We start from the raw sequence: 22,171 nt of genomic DNA, 5'->3' as shown, positions 1-22,171 counted from the left end.
CGCTATAATGTTTATATTTTTATGATTAAATATTGTGCTCAATATATACTAGTCATAAATATTAAATAACATTAAGAATAAATGATTTAAAAAAACATGGAAGCCACTCTGCTATGTATAGTATTTTTCAAGTTTACCGCACGCTATGGAGTCAGTACTGTAATAGATGTGTTACAATTCAATTCAATTATTGTATACCTCCTGGTCACAAAAATCTTATCAGAACGGAGACGATTAGACTCCCTTTCTAAGGATATTTTATAATTTATATATGTTACGATTAGTATTTTATTTTTCTATTTTTACTCCAGTATATTGAACTATGTTTTGTCAAAAATATTTCAAGAATATTACAATAAAATCTATTATTGTTATGACCTAACTTATAAATCAATAATGACGTAGAGCTCTACTTACCTAGTACTTGTTCTAGATAAGATAAATTATTTATTATCTAGACAGATTTATTTTATAGGTCATTAGGTCATGTAATATCCAGCATGTGTTGTTCGCTATAAAATCATTTACTGCCGACAATCAATCTTCGACGATTGACATAAAGACGTATTTTGTAATAATTTTTTGTTTTATATATTAAACATAAAAGACCGCGGCAGCTCTGGCCATTGGTCTGACAGTGACTTACATTATTATTACATGGTTACATAAAATGTATACATAATATATATAGAGGTTATATTTCTTTATATAAAGTAGATTTTTTTTAAAAAAATAAATAGTTTTTGAATTGCGGTTGATACTAGACTGAAGATTTCGTATAGGTGAGTAGCTCCGAGGGTTTCAAAACGGTTGGTTATTTCAGCACTCAGTGAAAATGTGCTTGATCGTGAGTTGTACACTACAGGTGGTGCAATTGGGTGGATCCTCTCTTGTCATAAGGTGTCGGTGGGTACATGAAGTATGACCTATTCTTGGGCGGTTTATAATTGTTTCTTGTCTTCTAGAACAGCCAGGCAGGGGAGGCCATGGGAGTATTGATTCTTTTATTTCATTGAGTTTGGTTGTTTGATTTGACCAATATTGTTGCCACGTTTTGAAAGTGTGATTTTTTATGTATTTTTTTGCGTCGATGTAAGAGAATTCTGGTATAGTAATTGATTTAGGTGACATGTGTGAAAGTTTGGCGACCTCGTCGGCTTTTTCATTGCCTGCTATATTGCTATGTCCAGGAATCCACATGAAAGATATGTGTTTGCCAGCAGACCATGCAATGTGACAGGAGTTATGGATATTTCTTGCTATATCAGTAGGGTTGGTTATATTTTCAAGGCTTGTTAAAGCACTAAGTGAGTCGCTTAGTATAATACATAGTTTGTCGTCGACGGATTGTGTGAAATATTTGATAGCTTCTGGTATTGCTATGGCTTCGGCTGTGTATATTGAACATTTGTCAGATAGTTTAAGTTGAATTTCAATTGCGCCACATATAATTTCAGCTCCAACTCTTTGATCTGTTATAGATGTGTCAGTGTATATCTATGTGTGGTTCGACTTTAGCTATGATTTCATTGAAGTAGTGTTTATATATTTTAGGATTTGGGTCTTTTTTTGGGAGGTGGAGGAGTTCGAGGTTGATGTCTAGAGAAATTTACCAAGGTGGCTGAAGGCTGATAGTTGATGGTATGATCTGGTCTAGGTCAAATTTATCTCGTAGATTATTAAATATACTTATGGGAGATGTGGAGATTCCTTGTGGAGATCTATATATTCTGGCTGCCAGTAGAGCTTTCTGCTATGGCCATTTCAATGATAGAGCAAGGATATTCTGGTATATTGGATATGCTGTCAATGGGACTGGAGCGGAATGCCCTTATTGCCAATGGCATCTCTGGGTTGTGGAGAGTTTCGAGCTTTTTTAGGTGCCGGTGATTCACTAAAGAAAATAAGGGAGATCCATAATCTAGTTTGGCCAGGAAGAGAGCTTTGTGAATCTTGATAAGTACCGAGGAATGGACTCCTCATGAGGTATGGAATAACGTTTTAATTATATTAAGTTGATTGGCGCAGGCTTGTTTTAGTTGTAGAATTTGGGGTATCCAAGAACATTTTGAATCAAATGTTATACCGATGATTTTAATATTTTTGTCGTTTTTGATTATATGTTTACCCATACTAATTGACATTTTGTTTTTGTTTTTGTTGTTGAATATAATGAGTTTGGTTTTTTTAACTGAAAATCTAAACCCTGATGTATTTGACCACTTTATTAGTTCAATTGTAGCGTCTTGAAGTATTTGTTTTATTGTTAAATGGCTGCTGCTACGACATAAAATGGAGAAATCGGCAGCATACAGCATGGGAATGATTGGCTTTGGTATATGTTTAGAGATATGTTTATAGCTGGCAGAAAAATTGTTACTGAAATTGTAGAACCCCAGGGGACTCCAGTTTCATGTATGTAGGTATCAGATAAGCAATTTGACTTGGAAGGAACGTTCGAGTAATAGGTTTTGGATGAAGTTGAGTAAGTTCCCTTGCATACTATTTTGTTCAGTATGTGCATTATTCTGGGCCTCCAGGTGGTGTCATAGGCCTTGGCAATATCGAAGCTGATCAAACCTAAACTTTGTTTATTGTTCTTAGATATTTCGATTTCATTTTTGATACTTAGAAGATTGTTAAGTGTGCTTCTATTTTGTCGAAATCCGTTTTGTTCAGGGGAGATATATTTTATTTTTTCGAGGAACCAGATGAGTCGGTGATTAATGATTTTTTCAAGTAGCTTACATAGTGTGCTAAGTAAAGTGATGGTGCGATAGCTTTTGGTGAGATATTTATTCTTATTGGGCTTGAGGATTGGGATAACAAATCCATGTCTCCAGTATTTTGGGAATACGTTATTATTCCATATAGTATTGAAAATGTTCAGTAGGTGTTTGATACCGTTGAGGGGTAGATTTTGAATAAAAACGTAAGGGATACTATCTAGTCCCGGACTTTTACTTTTATTAGTTCTCAATACCATTTCTAATTCTTCCATGGTTATTAGAGAGTTGATAAGGGTTTGTGTAGTATCATTTGGGTCGATTGCGTAATAATTATTTACATTCTTTCTTATTTTATTGCACATTGTATTTCTCGTTAATTATTTTTGAAGCATATAGACTATAGAGTTATGATTTTAAGTCATATTAATGTTTAGTTGTCTATTATTAATTGAAAGTCTTATATTGTATAAATGTACATATTTATAATATGTATAGTAGGTACCTAACCAAACGTTGAATCTATATTTCAATGTTGACCCATTTAACACAGCAAGAACACAATTATGTATAAAATACTTCACACGAAAAAAATGACCAATTTATAGTTGATGAGTTGACCTATATGGCATGCTTCAATAAAAATATTTTTAAAAAATGTTTGTCCGAACAATAAATACTCTGTAGTATGATCTTTTTGGTATCTCTATAAATAATCTGAAATGTGAAAAAAAACTGAAATCTTCGTCAAAACCAGTCAAGTAGTTTTTGAGTAGTTGAGTTTATCACCACAGCCACACACACACATTGTCTGATAATCTACATATTAAAACTGTATGTCATCAACTATTACGTATCAATATGAATGCACAGTGTGTGTCTAGCAGGCGTTATCTCGCTGTCGGCTCCACAAGTGTTATTACACAAAAAAAAATAACTGTAAGTACACTTTGAATTCAATGTTTTATTCAATAATAACAAGTTCATGGTTATTCCATCCTACAGGGAAAATGTATAAGCAGAAACAAAATATGCATGCAGAATTTACAACGCACTTCCGAAGGATGTTCTTTGACCTTTTCCAAACGGGCTTACGTCCGCCACACCGTAATTGTTGGATTGAAGGGAAATCGGTTGGGAAATTTTTACTGCGTAAATAGATAACCGAATGCACAGCTCGGGTATCGGCCGGGAACTTACGTCATGTTCACATTTTTGTTGGAATTGAGATCCAAATGACATATTATGTCGAACAAAGATCGACTGCCAAATCAAATCGAGTTTGTCAATTACTAAACAACCATCGTACTGCGGAAATTTACGGTTTCCGTGTAGGCGTCCATCTCATTCATTGACTTGAATCGTGGATCGCGGATCGCAGCTATCACCAGAGGAGTTTCTGCGTCAAGTAACGGACGTAGTTCTGTTGTAGACGCGTGACAGCAGTCTTCTCGTTTGGTGTTGACCCGTACACGGGTGAGACAATAGTAAGTTCGGCTGTCGACCTGAGAGTCGCTTTGTGCTTGAATTTTGGGTCAATCAGCTGGGTAGGCTTTTCTTTTCTATCGATTAAACTCTTTATCGCTTATTATTATATGCCTATTATATTTTACCTCTCTTTCATTGTATATTGTTTAAAATATTTTAACATATTTGTCATTTATATATTCTATATTGTATCTCTAATATTAACTGTTATCTAATTTAATATTTAAAATATTTCAACATAATTGGCATGTATCTATTCCATACTGTATATCTAATATTAACTGTTATCTAATTTAGACATTTGTAAATTAGACTTACATCCGTAAAATAAATAAATAAATAAGAATCTACAAATGTTCCCAAAATTGTTCAATTAATTCTGAAGAATATAGCGAGTTTCCGGTCGATACCCAAGTTAAGAATTCACTTGCCGATATACGCAATACAAATTCTCTCCGCCGATGCTTCAATCCAACAACCACGGTCTGGTGGACGTTATTTTGAAGAAGTTTCTTTGGAAGTGCATAGTAAATGCTGCACTCAAGATTTGTTTCTTCGTTTGAGTTTACAATTACTACCTATTCACGTATAACCTTTGTTTTTTTTCACATAACAAAATTGAAATGGTGTTATTGAATTAAATATTTAATTCAAAGAGTACCTACTGTAATTGTTATTTATTTTTGTGTAATTAAATGTTTTCGGAGCCGGTAGCAAGATAAGCTGCTGCAGGACACATGCACTGACTGTGATGCATTTAAATAAATACGTTAAGATTTATGAAATAAGTAAGTACCTACATATTCATAATATTTTTAACAACAGTATTTTTTCCGTAACACAGGCCTACTCCTTGAAATATAATTTCAACGGTATTTATATAATATTATATAATATACAAGAACTTTTATACAACATTTATGGTCCTTAATACAAACATATTTATTCACCAATTTAGCTTTTACCACATTTCACTTATTGTGCTAACGTTGCCTAACATACAAGATTCCTCATACCTTTCATTAGAAATAGACATAAATATCAAAGATCCATAGACACCATTTATTTTTATAAGTTTTTCAAGTTTCAAATTCATGAAAATTACTTTACTAACAATACTAATATAAAACCATAAAATTTAGTATAATATAAGCTGATAGACGGTCTTCGCTCTGAATAGTTTTCGTATTCAATTATTTATCATTAAATTCAAATTTAACATACACATCAGATACATCGACTTAGTCAATAACGAGGTACACTCGACACCTACTTTTCAACATAGAGCTTACCAACTTAGTTGCCTTTTTTTCTGTTTCCCCCGATAATTGTGAAAAGTAGGTAGGTACTATGAATTTCTTATAAACCTAATTGAAACTAGAAATCACACTTAATATCAATATTTTTAGACACACAAAAAAAATTAGACAGCATTTGTAAATACATTCTTTGCTCCGTTCAGAATCTAAAATGATGGGAACATTATTTTTTATTATTATTGTTATTAATAATTGAATATTGCTTATAATTTCAGAATTCTACGGTAATAGTAGTTAGACTATAATTTATTGTTAAAAAATGAATTATTATCATAATTTAAATTTGTTGACCTGTAAACTGTACAGAGTTAAAAAATCATTGAGGTAAAATGAATTTATCCAATACAGTTTTTTTAATTGATTAATAACGTGCATTACGTTACAAAAATGCATTATTCAAATTAATTTTATGCAATTAAATGTTTTGTTCCCCAGGCAAATTCACTTCTTCAATTCATTATGAATTCAATAGCAATAATATTGTCCTTCACGAAGATATTTAAACAATGTGCCTAATAAACTTTAAAAATACTTTAAATAAAATGAAAATATAAATCCTCTTGGGTATATATAAGTTCCTTTATCATCTCGTCTATTCAACTCGATTGCCCAAGGGTTTAAAATTATTGTATTGGTATATTTATAAAGTATAGCTTTACCATAACAGTCGTCGATACCAAATCAAAGTATTTGAACAATATTAATACCAGCTAGTCCTTTTGTGAAATAATATCGTAATTGAACTAAAATGTAGGCAATACTTTGTCATAAAAATATGGCTATTATTAGAATTTGTGCAATGATTTTTAGTATTGGTTTGAGTTGAGTGATACTGAAAAAAATATAATAGTACTATAAAAAGTACTCGAATATTACTTTTTTTTAATTTAAAAAATATTTGGATTATTTTATTTATACCTATGCACATTTAATGGTAAAAAGGTAAGTATTTCGTGGTTACTGATCAATAGGATAAACCATTAAAAATACTAATAATCACATTATTAGTATTTTATTACAGTTATCATTATAATTACAGATAAAAGCATAAGAATGTGCAGCTTTGAAAGGATTAGTTATATAATAAGACAGAAATTTGAGAAATATTTTTCAAAATTTTTCCTTAAGCCGGATTCACAGCTACGTCGTTCGTCGTGCCGTGCGAGGATATATTTATTATGGTTACAACTGGTAACCACTATGGTTTAGAAGTTGAGCCAGTTAAAATGTCCAATCACAATACGATTTGATCGACACGACACGACACACGACGTAGCTGTAAATACGGCTTTACGTTTAGGTCGAAACTACTAGAAAAAAATCAAATGATGATCGTTAAACATGGTAAACCATCTGAGTAATTAGACGGTCCATGAGATACCATAGAACGGAAACAATATATATGTGCATTGTCTATGCGCGTTTCCCTTTGTTGACATTTAGTAGTTTCCTTCATTTGATGAGTCCTAGGATATGCGCATACCTAACAGTGTTAGAATATAGTACCTACGGTGCGCTAGCTATATAGACACAGGTTATCTCAATCATATAACCTGGCACCTGCACACCCGCACATAATCACATTATTATTAACCAAATACTTAAACTAACTTATGAGTAATTACATTTTAATGATCTACTCATTCTGGAACTCATCACATTGTTATACTACTACGCGCACACTTCGACTCGTCCTTGACAATCACCGACACTCCCCTCGGTCCCTTATTCACACTTCACTATTAGTAATTATTCACCGCGTTCGTCACTTGCAAACGTATACGCATAAATTGTTACGTTGGCGAAATCATACAACGTTGATTGGCCCTGAAAATGTTCCTATCAGATTATAATTACTCTTGTTTCCGGAATAAGTTTTCAACCCGCGCATCACAAATGGAAATGACGCATGACCATAGTTATTAAATTAATACCGAAAACAGAATTAAACCACAATAACAGCGTCATCTGCTACATTATAAATCCGAATTTATAGCTATAACTCTAAACCCTACAACCCTCACTGTGTTTATTATGACCCTTGGATATTCCTTTCTGTAAATTGCAGGCGTTTACATAATATTTTATGACATTATGGTACCTATCTTTAATCAATTAACATAAATAATTATTATAAAATAATCTAATAACCATTATAATATTATATTAATAATATTTGTTCACTGAATGCATTTCGTTTAACGTAAAATAGCCACCTCGGAGTATCGCGCTCGGAATATTATTTTTAATACTTACAGGCTACAACTAGGTAGATAATAATATGTGAAAAAAATTGCTACAATATTATTACAATATTTTCATTATTTATTACAAAATAGAGGCGTCAACTATTGTTAAATGAAACGTTTTATAGCATCAAATGAGAACTTTTTATTGTTAAAAATTAATAATCAATAACTATTATTAATTGTATTATTAGGCCTCCACGCGAGTTTTAAACTCAGTGAGGCCTAGTATTTATTTATGATATTAATAAAAATAAAAATAACTTAATCCATCAAAAAATATTTAGTTAATACCGTTATAAAAAATAAAATTAATTTTTCTGTTGGGAAAACTGAGTGCTTTAAAATTTATAAATTATAATAAAAAAAAAATTGCCAGTTAAAATAAAGAAACGTGTATTTTTTCTTTCTTTTTAAAGATACACATATTATTGATCTACAATCAAAAGTGATTTAAAAATTCCTAATACTTACGTAAGTTATTGACTGGTTCATGATAAAAGAATCACCTAACCCTGTATAGTTTTAATTATTATCGCAATTATTATTAAAATAAATAATTATTATTTTTCATATTTGTTTATGATTTTTATGATTATATTATTGTAATATTTATTGTAAATTAAGTATATCATATAATTAAATATTACTAAACAAACCTAAAAATGTTTAAGATTCCACTTATAAAATGTTTAAATCCTACAGCTATGTTTAAAATACGCGCGTTTCCAAAAATGTATTATACAATTGGAACATGGTTTAACAATCCGATTAAAGTAAGTACCTATAAACAGTTAGTATAACTAATGAAAATAAAATAAAATATATATTTCTATCATTCAGGAAAATGTGCTGTTAGACGAAAAGCTGTATCTACACAAGAATACATTCTTATTCAATACAAACATCATTCAAAAATAATTTTTACGGTGGGTTCGTTAAAGTGTTGTTATAAATTTAAACTTTAAGCAATTTTTACAATACCTACGTAACAATGTTTACAATTTACAGAGAAATCTTCGGAAGGGATCCCTACAATTATAAAGAAATTGATAAAACCTGGAAAAGAGATTAATTCTATGAATTTAACGAAAGGTAAATAAAAAAATAAATTATTTGAAAGTGCAAGTAGGGAATTTATTTTATTTTATTTTAAAAGGACGATTGAATTTTGAAAATCAAAGAACAATATTACAGGCATCCATGACTAAATATTTTATGGAAGTGATTAAATACTATGTTATTTTTCGAACCCAAATCTCCTAAAATTCGCCAATCAAATGAAACACAAGATGAAGACGTCATTGTCATAACTAAATCAAAAAAGTTAGATCTTGAAATCAATTTAAAAATAATGTCTCTAAAAAATATAAATAAATATAATAATACAATCCCTTCTTCAAACTAATTTTCAGATATTTAATATTAAAACGTTATAAACAAACACCTAACGTTGTTTTTCTATGGTTTTCGGAACGTACAAATAAGGTAACAATAATATATCCAGTAGCCTGTAACATAAAAAAAATTGGTGTTGCTCAAATAATTTTAGGAGACCTACGCCTCATAATACTGTCATACCGATCTATAAAATGACCTATTTTTTCATCTATCAATACCCACCCATATTTAAGGTATTTCTCGAGCAACACTTGGACCCTATGTTACACGTCACTGTCTATATATATAATAATTAATATTTTTCTGTCTGTCTCTGTGTTCTTTATGCATTCCTAAACAGCTGGACCGATGTTGATGAAATTTGGTACAGAGATAAACTAGACCTCTGGGCAGAAGATAAGCTAATTTTAAAAGGAAGAGGACCAACCCTGGAAGGTGTTCAAACAGGGATTTTGAGATTTATGATGGAAATTGTTGTTTATAAATGGTTGCCATGGATTTTAAATCTATTATAATAATATTTATTGGTTGCCATTGGTTTTAAATGGTTTCTATTGTTGTTGGTATATTATATTGTTTAGCGACATATCGTATGTTTTTGGTGTGTTTCGTAATACTGATTTATTTAATTTTGAATTCATTTGCATCAGATTTAACTGAAATTTCTGTGCAGTTATGCCTCCCAAAAAACGAGTGATCGGTAGTTCTACATTTTAAACACGAGAGAAAAGAAAAACACGAGGTTCGGAAACAATCGAGCAACGAGATGCAAGATTGAAAACCATTCGAGTGATTACTGCTCGATCCAGGAGAACCACTCACACTGATTTGAATCTCTGTGCACTACATTACGATGCTAATTCTATTTACAGCATTCATCCAAACGTGGATATTGGAAAAATGTATGTACTAGGCACATTTTGTAGAGCATTTAAATTTAAGAATGAAATACCAGAAATGCGCTGTGCTGGGGGCAAAGTAAAATTTCTAGAAATCTCATCACCAAAAACATCACCCGAACCATTATGAACGTTGGTATCAGACGACACGAGCATATCGAAACATTTCTTAACAAACATACGCTAGTACAATTCATGTTTCAAAATTACATTCAGAGCAACGAATATCGTGCGTCATAATTACATGCCTACATTCAAAGTGCAAGATCAAATATATTAGCGTGCTGGATCATTACTACCACAGTTAGATACGGATCATAAATTTCTCCAAATTTATTTCATGGGAAACACTGAAGACCAAATCGATCAACAATGTCGATACAATACGGGCATGAGACGAGGAATTACAAACTCTATTCGATCAACACAACGAATTGATTCGATTGTTTAGAACCGCCCTAATCCAAATGCCAGCTGATGACTATAGAGTTGTAGTTAGAGCAGACAAAACACCTCTCGGCCAACATAAAAGACGATACAATGCACCAACAATTTATGAAGTGGCGATCTTTATGGTTGGTGAAGAATTCAACTCACGTGATATAATTCTTCATCGCAAGAATGGTAATATTCAGCGAGTCGCAGAAACACATCGCTCATACGACAGATTGCACTATCCGATTTTATTTTGGCAAGGTGAAGATGGATATCATTTTAACATCAAACTGAGAAATCCACAAGCAGATGAGGAAACGAATAAAAAAAGTCAGTGTCATGATTACTATTCATATCGTCTGATGATTCGTGAAAACGCTAAAAATCATATCTTGAAATGTCGACAAATATGTCATCAATATATTGTCGATATGTATGCGAAAATCGAAACCACACATCTTCTCTACATTCGATTGAATCAAACCACGCTGCGTTCGGAAGGATATATTTATTTACGTGATGCAAGTATTGTTAATGATGGCAATGTGAATCCCAATGAATTGGTAAAAATAGTCATTCTTCAGGTCACGTTCACAGGGAGCCCACGGCAAATGCATGAATATGCACAAGCTACAATGACATATGTTCGCGCATATGGCCGTCCAGATCTGTTCATTACATTCACATGTAATCTAACGTGGGAAGAAATTAAAGAACTATTGTTACGTATACAATAATCTTCGGATCGTCATGATATTACCACACGTGTGTTCAGACGTCTATAACTTAACAACAACACTAAAATGAACGAGGGATAGTACCATCGCAACGTGTGTGACCAGTCGTTCAGTAAAAACAGGAGTTTGGTGGTTCACCAGCGGACGCACACAGGCGAGAAATCATACCCATGTGACGTGTACGACAACGATTTGGCGGTACACCGGCGGACGCACACAGCCGAGAAACAGTACCAAATGTGTGAAAAATGGTTTACAGCAAAACTGCAATGTTGTGCATAGATAACTTTAAAATTATCTAGATGAGATAACAGATAATACGTTGAAAATGATCTAAATAAAAAATAAGATAACATCATTTTTATCTTCATATAAACAGATAATTGTACAGTTTTTTGGATTTTTTAAGACTTAATAAATTAAATTATAATGTATACACATATTTATAATTTTATAATTAGTATAATTTATTATTTTATATAAAAATACAATATAGATCAAATTAATGCAGTTGGATAAAAAAAAGGAACGGTTAACGCATACTAATATATTAGACATTTTAAATTATCTGGAATTAATGATACGATTAAAAATAAAAACATAATAATGAATGCAGATAATAAAATCTAAAAAAAATTTAAAATTTAAAAACAATATACTAACATTCAAAATTATTACGCAGTCCGGATTATGCTTTGTGAACTAATTGTGGCATTTGGGACACTTCATTTAAGAATAATAAGTGTTTTATTGTATTCACTATTCTAATTCTTAAGTGAATAACAAAATCTAAATTTAAATGTTTTCATTGAGGTTCAAAAATAGGTAACCTAACCTACATGTGAAAAAAAATGAAATTCTTAGTTGTTGCTATTGGCCTGGACATTTAAAAAGAATTTGTATTGAATATTTATAAGTAAAAACAGTTGACATGGGGGACGGTGGCGACTCCAGTTGCAATATTACTGAGCCTTTTGAAATTAGTGATGTGTGTGAAAAAAATGTTTAATCAACATTTATTGATAATTAGTAAATTAAATTGAAATTAATTTTAAACTTATGCAGGGGTAGCAGTATCAAATAACTATTATAGATAAACATGACTATTTAATTACTTTACAAATTTCAAATTACAAATTACTGACCTAATTCTAAAATTCTATTGTTGATCAATTATATACTTTGACCAGGGAGACAACACGACAACTTCGCTGCCGATAATGTGGATCGAAAAAATTATCCCGCGACCCCCTATGTCAGTACGTCACCGAGATTTTTGGCCATCATTTTATTATTATAGTATTAAATAATGTATGTATTGACAACCCTAAAAAAATTGTTGGCTACCACCACTTTGATAATAAGCACTTATATATGCCTACTCACCTTCAGATTCTCTATACAAAAATAAATTTAAGACAAAATTATAAAAAGCGGGTAAGTGGATGTCACTTTGCTGTACAGTAGGTTACAATGTATAATGGATTGTATTAAACTTGAATTCAATGATATAATTCTTATCTTGCGCAGCTTATATATTAAAAATAAAGCATCCTCCACGTGACTATTTATTAGTGATGTAGGAACTTTGTCTCATCTCACTAGCAGACAGGAGAGTTAACGTTGTAACGGGATAAACCGTCACTGTATTAAAATGGTCCTTTCAGGACCACCAAACACAACAGTATGGCAACATAATGCGACACAAGTAATAGACGCGACATATTAGAATAAGTAGTTTACCAACAGGAAAATTTCACGGAAATAACAAACAAGAACCACATTAACAAAGCGAACACCAACGGGTCGAGGTGTGGTTATTGCTTATCAAAGCAACCATCCTCGACCAATCACAGGACAACAAAGGGAAACAAATAGTATATATACCGGGACAATTCACCGGTCAAATTATTAACGGCCGTTCTCGTCAACCGACGTATCGTTCACCAACCAGTTACCCTAAACACAACCATCCAAACCTCTTCCATCCTCGTACAACTCAACGGCCACGAAGTACTTATTTCAGCCGTATACAAACCACCCGGAACCCTACTAACGACAAACGACCTCGACCTTTTGACAAAGAGTGCCGAATGGCAAATTTCGGCAGGCGACTTCAACGCCAAACATCCGCTGTGGTATAGCCACACGACTAACGCTGCCGGCCGTGTCCTCTTTGACCACGCACAACAATCGGACTACTCTGTAACTGCTCCCTCTTCTCCCACACATTTCCCGACATGCACACGATACAGACCTGACATACTCGACATCGCCCTCGTACGACTACCCTATCAAACCCAAATCACTAACCTCAACGAACTATCTTCCGACCACAACCCCATTCTTCTAGATACACTCTGCACTCCGATCTCTTCTTCTCCACCGGTTACGAATCGGTTTATTAACTGGAAAAAATACACGACAACTCTCGCGAACTTACCGAACTCAACCACTCAACCGACCAACGACCGTGAGTCTATCGACCTGGCAATCGAAAACCTCACAAAACATATCCAACAAGCGGTTGAATCCAGCGTATACGTACCGACACGCAAACACCCGTCCACTGTAGTACCAGACTACATTAAACTGGAAATACAAGACAAAAACCGTATACGCCGCGAATGGCAAATAAACCGCGACCCGACAATTAAACGACAACTAAACGCCAAAATATCTCTCATACGTACCTTACTCGCAACGCACAACACTGACCAATGGGACATCTTTCTTAACTCACTAGACCACCAAGACGGTTCAATATACAAACTCAACAAATGTCTCTTACACAAACGTCCAGCATCTCACCCACTAACCGGCCCCGACGGCCTAGTTTTTCCGGCCAACGAACGAGCAGAGCTGATAGCCGACTCGCTCGAACGTCAATTTCAAACAAACCCCGGCCCCGACTTACCAGACGTAACCGCTCACTCCCAGTACCTACAAGGCCTTGACATCACCCGATCTAACCTCTTTACCACTCCCGGCCAGATACAAGACATAATTCGCAACCTTCGCAAAAAGAAAGCCCCAGGTGACGACCTCATCACCAACACGGCTCTTAAATTCCTACCGAACAACGTTATACTGTCCCTTACTCGGATCATCAACAGCGCCTTCAGAATCTGCTACTTTCCCCTTGCCTGGAAAAAAGCAGTCATCATCTCCATTCCCAAACCTGGCAAAGACCATAAACAACCCGAAAACTATAGACCAATCGCCCTCCTCTCCTCCCTGTCCAAAATTTACGAACGACTCATCCTCACCCACCTACAAGACAAACTCAAAAACAAAATCCGTCCCGAACAGTTCGCCTTCAGACCCGAACACTCGACCACACTACAACTAACCAAACTCACCCACCAACTGAGCGAAAACTTTAACAACGACTTAAACACTGCTTCCGTCTTCCTCGACGTGGAGAAAGCCTTCGACCGCGTCTGGCACGAAGGCCTACTCTACAAACTCTCCAAACTCAACATCTCGTTAGAAATCATAAAAATCATCCAATCCTTTCTCACCGACCGTACTTTTACCACTAAAATCGAACACTCCTTCTCTACTACCAGACACGTACTCGCAGGAGTCCCTCAGGGCTCCTGTCTCTCACCGACGCTATACTTGACGTACATTAACGACATTCCAACGACTCCTAAAGCCAACCTCTCACTCTTCGCTGACGACACGATGTTCTTTACTAGTAACAAAAACCCCAAACGTGCAACCATACAACTACAACACCAACTCAACCTCGCGTCCAACTGGTTCCACAGGTGGCGAATCAAAATAAACCCGACCAAAACAGTAGGCGTCCTCTTCGGGCGTTCTAATACAACCCACATTCCACCTCTAACCATCGATAACCAACCCGTTAACTGGTCAAAACAGGCCAAATACTTAGGCGTCACGATTGGACGTAAACTTACATTCAACCAACACATTCAAGACGTAACCAAAAAAGCTACCCGCGTCCGTGGTATGCTTTACCCCTTACTTAACCGTACCAGTCCCGTTCCGCTGAAAACAAAACTTAACATACTTAAACTCTACGTGACCCCTATACTTACATATGCTGGCTCTTCCTGGGCACCCTTTATCGGCCCCTCCCATTGGAGACGTATTGAATCCGTCCAAAACATCGGCATACGCACGATAACCGGTATGCCCACTATCGTTAGAAACTCGGCCCTTTTAAAATCAGCCAACTTCAAATCTATTCAAAATTCCATTTGCTCTCAATCAAAAACAATGTTCTACAAAAACTCTTTTTCCGAATACGATCATATCCGCCTCTTAGGTAAAACCCACTCCCCTCCAACCACCAAACGTTTACTCAAACCATACCCATTAAATTGGACTGACTAACATAACTGAACCTACCAATCAACCCCAAAATCCATCCACTAGTAGAGGCACAAGCCTGGAATAGTAAACGGCATAGCCACCCCTCCCAAAGCAAAGCAAAGCAGGTCAAATTATTAAACATCCGAACAACAAACCCCGACATCAGCCAAACCCAAGCAAATCAGGCCACCCCCCTTAATCTTAAACTCTGCGTCCTGGCGAAAAATCGCACCAACCATTTACAAACTTCCGAACTTCACTCCATCGGCAATTACAGCCAAAACCACATCCAATGGACAAATAACCGTCCAAACTACCGACCCCACCCACTTCCGACAAATTCAGAAAGTCCTAGTTGACAGCAAAACTGAATTCCATACCTTCAGCCTCCCTGAAGATCGTTCCCTTAAGGTCGTTCTAAAGGGCATACCGATCGACATCACCACTGACGATCTAAAATCCGAACTAGAAACCCTAAACTTCCAAACAAAATACATCCGCCGTTTCGGTACTCCCGAAAAACCGATGCCCATGTGCCTCGTACACATTGCGGCAACCCCGAACGCCAAGGATATCTTCCTTCTCAACTCCCTATTTTATCTAACGATTTCGGTAGAAGCCCTTAAACCTTCCGGCCCGGCACAATGTTTTTCGTGCCAACGTTTTGGACACGGTTCCCGTAACTGTGGCCACCCACCCAGATGCGTCAAGTGCGCAGGAAATCACTTGGCATCTGAATGCCAAAAAACTCCCGACCAAACCCCGACATGCTGCAATTGCGGCGGGCCTCATACGGCTAATTTCCGCGGATGCCCACATCTCTTGACGATAAAACCCAAAATCGCACCACCAACAACCAAACCCCAAACCCTGCCACCGACAACTCAATCTTTTACACCACCCCTGCCCCCACCAACAACTACAATAAAACCCCAAACCCGCTCGTACGCTGCAGCCACCACCGGCCAAGCGCCCCCACCACCACCACCACCACCAAAACCGACCAGTCCCGAAGCCCCACAAATTAACCTGTCCCTCATTTTAAACCTCCTGACCAACCTCTTAACAGCCATAGTTAACAACCAGGACCCCAAAACCCTGATACAAACAGCGATACAATCATTCTTAACCATACTATCCCCCCAAAATGGATAACTTAAAAATTCTATTTTGGAACTCAAACGGCATTAACCACAAACTTGACGAACTGCGCTCTTTAGCACTAAAACTGAAAACCGACATAATCCTACTTAACGAAACCCACCTAAAACCCTCGGCCAGACTTCACATTCCTAACTTTTTTACGTACAGGAACGACCTGCCGCCCGTGCGGGGCTCGCCCGCCCACGGAGGCACGGCCGTTCTCGTCAACCGACGTATCGTTCACCAACCAGTTACCCTAAACACAACCATCCAAACCTCTTCCATCCTCGTACAACTCAACGGCCACGAAGTACTTATTTCAGCCGTATACAAACCACCCGGAACCCTACTAACGACAAACGACCTCGACCTTTTGACAAAGAGTGCCGAATGGCAAATTTCGGCAGGCGACTTCAACGCCAAACATCCGCTGTGGTATAGCCACACGACTAACGCTGCCGGCCGTGTCCTCTTTGACCACGCACAACAATCGGACTACTCTGTAACTGCTCCCTCTTCTCCCACACATTTCCCGACATGCACACGATACAGACCTGACATACTCGACATCGCCCTCGTACGACTACCCTATCAAACCCAAATCACTAACCTCAACGAACTATCTTCCGACCACAACCCCATTCTTCTAGATACACTCTGCACTCCGATCTCTTCTTCTCCACCGGTTACGAATCGGTTTATTAACTGGAAAAAATACACGACAACTCTCGCGAACTTACCGAACTCAACCACTCAACCGACCAACGACCGTGAGTCTATCGACCTGGCAATCGAAAACCTCACAAAACATATCCAACAAGCGGTTGAATCCAGCGTATACGTACCGACACGCAAACACCCGTCCACTGTAGTACCAGACTACATTAAACTGGAAATACAAGACAAAAACCGTATACGCCGCGAATGGCAAATAAACCGCGACCCGACAATTAAACGACAACTAAACGCCAAAATATCTCTCATACGTACCTTACTCGCAACGCACAACACTGACCAATGGGACATCTTTCTTAACTCACTAGACCACCAAGACGGTTCAATATACAAACTCAACAAATGTCTCTTACACAAACGTCCAGCATCTCACCCACTAACCGGCCCCGACGGCCTAGTTTTTCCGGCCAACGAACGAGCAGAGCTGATAGCCGACTCGCTCGAACGTCAATTTCAAACAAACCCCGGCCCCGACTTACCAGACGTAACCGCTCACTCCCAGTACCTACAAGGCCTTGACATCACCCGATCTAACCTCTTTACCACTCCCGGCCAGATACAAGACATAATTCGCAACCTTCGCAAAAAGAAAGCCCCAGGTGACGACCTCATCACCAACACGGCTCTTAAATTCCTACCGAACAACGTTATACTGTCCCTTACTCGGATCATCAACAGCGCCTTCAGAATCTGCTACTTTCCCCTTGCCTGGAAAAAAGCAGTCATCATCTCCATTCCCAAACCTGGCAAAGACCATAAACAACCCGAAAACTATAGACCAATCGCCCTCCTCTCCTCCCTGTCCAAAATTTACGAACGACTCATCCTCACCCACCTACAAGACAAACTCAAAAACAAAATCCGTCCCGAACAGTTCGCCTTCAGACCCGAACACTCGACCACACTACAACTGACCAAACTCACCCACCAACTGAGCGAAAACTTTAACAACGACTTAAACACTGCTTCCGTCTTCCTCGACGTGGAGAAAGCCTTCGACCGCGTCTGGCACGAAGGCCTACTCTACAAACTCTCCAAACTCAACATCTCGTTAGAAATCGTAAAAATCATCCAATCCTTTCTCACCGACCGTACTTTTACCACTAAAATCGAACACTCCTTCTCTACTACCAGACACGTACTCGCAGGAGTCCCTCAGGGCTCCTGTCTCTCACCGACGCTATACTTGACGTACATTAACGACATTCCAACGACTCCTAAAGCCAACCTCTCGCTCTTCGCTGACGACACGATGTTCTTTACTAGTAACAAAAACCCCAAACGTGCAACCATACAACTACAACACCAACTCAACCTCGCGTCCAACTGGTTCCACAGGTGGCGAATCAAAATAAACCCGACCAATACAGTAGGAGTCCTCTTCGGGCGTTCTAATACAACCCACATTCCACCTCTAACCATCGATAACCAACCCGTTAACTGGTCAAAACAGGCCAAATACTTAGGCGTCACGATTGGACGTAAACTTACATTCAACCAACACATTCAAGACGTAACCAAAAAAGCTACCCGCGTCCGTGGTATGCTTTACCCCTTACTTAACCGTACCAGTCCCGTTCCGCTGAAAACAAAACTTAACATACTTAAACTCTACGTGACCCCTATACTTACATATGCTGGCTCTTCCTGGGCACCCTTTATCGGCCCCTCCCATTGGAGACGTATTGAATCCGTCCAAAACATCGGCATACGCACGATAACCGGTATGCCCACTATCGTTAGAAACTCGGCCCTTTTAAAATCAGCCAACTTCAAATCTATTCAAAATTCCATTTGCTCTCAATCAAAAACAATGTTCTACAAAAACTCTTTTTCCGAATACGATCATATCCGCCTCTTAGGTAAAACCCACTCCCCTCCAACCACCAAACGTTTACTCAAACCATACCCATTAAATTGGACTGACTAACATAACTGAACCTACCAATCAACCCCAAAATCCATCCACTAGTAGAGGCACAAGCCTGGAATAGTAAACGGCATAGCCACCCCTCCCAAAGCAAAGCAAAGCAGGTCAAATTATTCCACCACACCAGTCTTCAACATATCTTCTACAAGTCAACAAGCACTATAGAAGACCCGAAGACCTGAAGACCCGAAGACTATCAACGCAGCAGCAACACCGACCTGAACGACACCGGCGAAGCTGATCCGACCTAACCAGTCCACGACGACGCACCCTGAACGCACCGATCTAACGTGATCGCCCGATACCGCCGAGACTCAACAGTACCCGGCATACCTGGCTAATAAGCGCCACTTCACGGACCGACGACGCCAAGCCTACCGTGTACATCCAGCGATCGACGACAACGGATAGCCGCCACACCGGGACCTGATTGACCCACCGACGGCAGCGTATAATATAATTATACTCCGGCGATCCATTACTGACAGTCCACCCGTTCAATCGAGTCCAGTCACACCGTTGGACGAATACCAAGACACGCCGGGAACCGACTTCGCGACGTAACTTGGCCAATCGACTATTCAGCAAGCCGACAAGTAGTACTTCGTTCCCCCCTACGGCGAGCTTATTTCGAGTTTCGCCGCGAGGAAGAACCGAACCCACACGACTTGCTCGAGTCCGTGCACGGACGGTTTCTACTCTCCCCTATTATTGTATTACTTCTACGAAACGTATAGGCAAGTCCCGACTATTGTTTTGCTCGCGCCTCTTCAGGCCCGAACCCGCCCGTCGCGGCCGCTTCCTTAAGCCTGCCGCGCGGCCCGGGATAACTTGCCCCGATCATTGTAAACATTACTTATTGGTTATATAATAAACGAATCATAACAATACACAACGCATTTGGTATTTACGACACGGGACGTCACGAACAGACGCTCCGTATCAACTGGCGCCCAACCCGTGGCTCAGGAACTACATCGACCACAAATCAACACAATATACAAGTACGACGTTTACTAGTCGGTACGGCGAAATAGTATACCCGCCAACAAACCGATAAGAACGTCTATTAGTCGGTACAGTAATACCGCAATCGATTTGTTGGAGGTTTGAATAACCAACCCGTGCCTCGGAAACTACATCGACCACGAAATCAACACAATATACAAGTTCGACGTTTACTAGTCGGTACGGCGAAATAGTGTACCCAACCACTCAAAAATAATAACGACACTACTGAAGCAAAATGACTAGAAACTCAAAAAAAAAAAAAAAAAAAAAAAAGTATATAAACCCGTAGAATCACCCCAGCCAAGTACGAGAAACCAAAAAACACTATTCGACAATCAAAACGAGACATCCCTCACGCAACAGATTTCGCTGCTCCCTACACAAAGCATCGATATGACGACGCACTTTCGGATTAGAATTAGCTACCAACTCGCTCACACAGCCACTTGGTCACTAATCCGAGGGGGGAGTTGTAACGGGATAAACCGTCACTGTATTAAAATGGTCCTTTCAGGACCACCAAACACAACAGTATGGCAACATAATGCGACACAAGTAATAGACGCGACATATTAGAATAAGTAGTTTACCAACAGGAAAATTTCACGGAAATAACAAACAAGAACCACATTAACAAAGCGAACACCAACGGGTCGAGGTGTGGTTATTGCTTATCAAAGCAACCATCCTCGACCAATCACAGGACAACAAAGGGAAACAAATAGTATATATACCGGGACAATTCACCGGTCAAATTATTACAAACTCTCCAAACTCAACATCTCGTTAGAAATCGTAAAAATCATCCAATCCTTTCTCACCGACCGTACTTTTACCACTAAAATCGAACACTCCTTCTCTACTACCAGACACGTACTCGCAGGAGTCCCTCAGGGCTCCTGTCTCTCACCGACGCTATACTTGACGTACATTAACGACATTCCAACGACTCCTAAAGCCAACCTCTCACTCTTCGCTGACGACACGATGTTCTTTACTAGTAACAAAAACCCCAAACGTGCAACCATACAACTACAACACCAACTCAACCTCGCGTCCAACTGGTTCCACAGGTGGCGAATCAAAATAAACCCGACCAAAACAGTAGGCGTCCTCTTCGGGCGTTCTAATACAACCCACATTCCACCTCTAACCATCGATAACCAACCCGTTAACTGGTCAAAACAGGCCAAATACTTAGGCGTCACGATTGGACGTAAACTTACATTCAACCAACACATTCAAGACGTAACCAAAAAAGCTACCCGCGTCCGTGGTATGCTTTACCCCTTACTTAACCGTACCAGTCCCGTTCCGCTGAAAACAAAACTTAACATACTTAAACTCTACGTGACCCCTATACTTACATATGCTGGCTCTTCCTGGGCACCCTTTATCGGCCCCTCCCATTGGAGACGTATTGAATCCGTCCAAAACATCGGCATACGCACGATAACCGGTATGCCCACTATCGTTAGAAACTCGGCCCTTTTAAAATCAGCCAACTTCAAATCTATTCAAAATTCCATTTGCTCTCAATCAAAAACAATGTTCTACAAAAACTCTTTTTCCGAATACGATCATATCCGCCTCTTAGGTAAAACCCACTCCCCTCCAACCACCAAACGTTTACTCAAACCATACCCATTAATTTGGACTGACTAACATAACTGAACCTACCAATCAACCCCAAAATCCATCCACTAGTAGAGGCACAAGCCTGGAATAGTAAACGGCATAGCCACCCCTCCCAA

The sequence above is a fragment of the Metopolophium dirhodum genome, chromosome 7 (genome assembly GCF_019925205.1).
Source record: "Metopolophium dirhodum isolate CAU chromosome 7, ASM1992520v1, whole genome shotgun sequence".
NCBI lineage: Eukaryota > Metazoa > Arthropoda > Insecta > Hemiptera > Aphididae > Metopolophium > Metopolophium dirhodum.
This window is presented reverse-complemented; position numbering follows the sequence as displayed.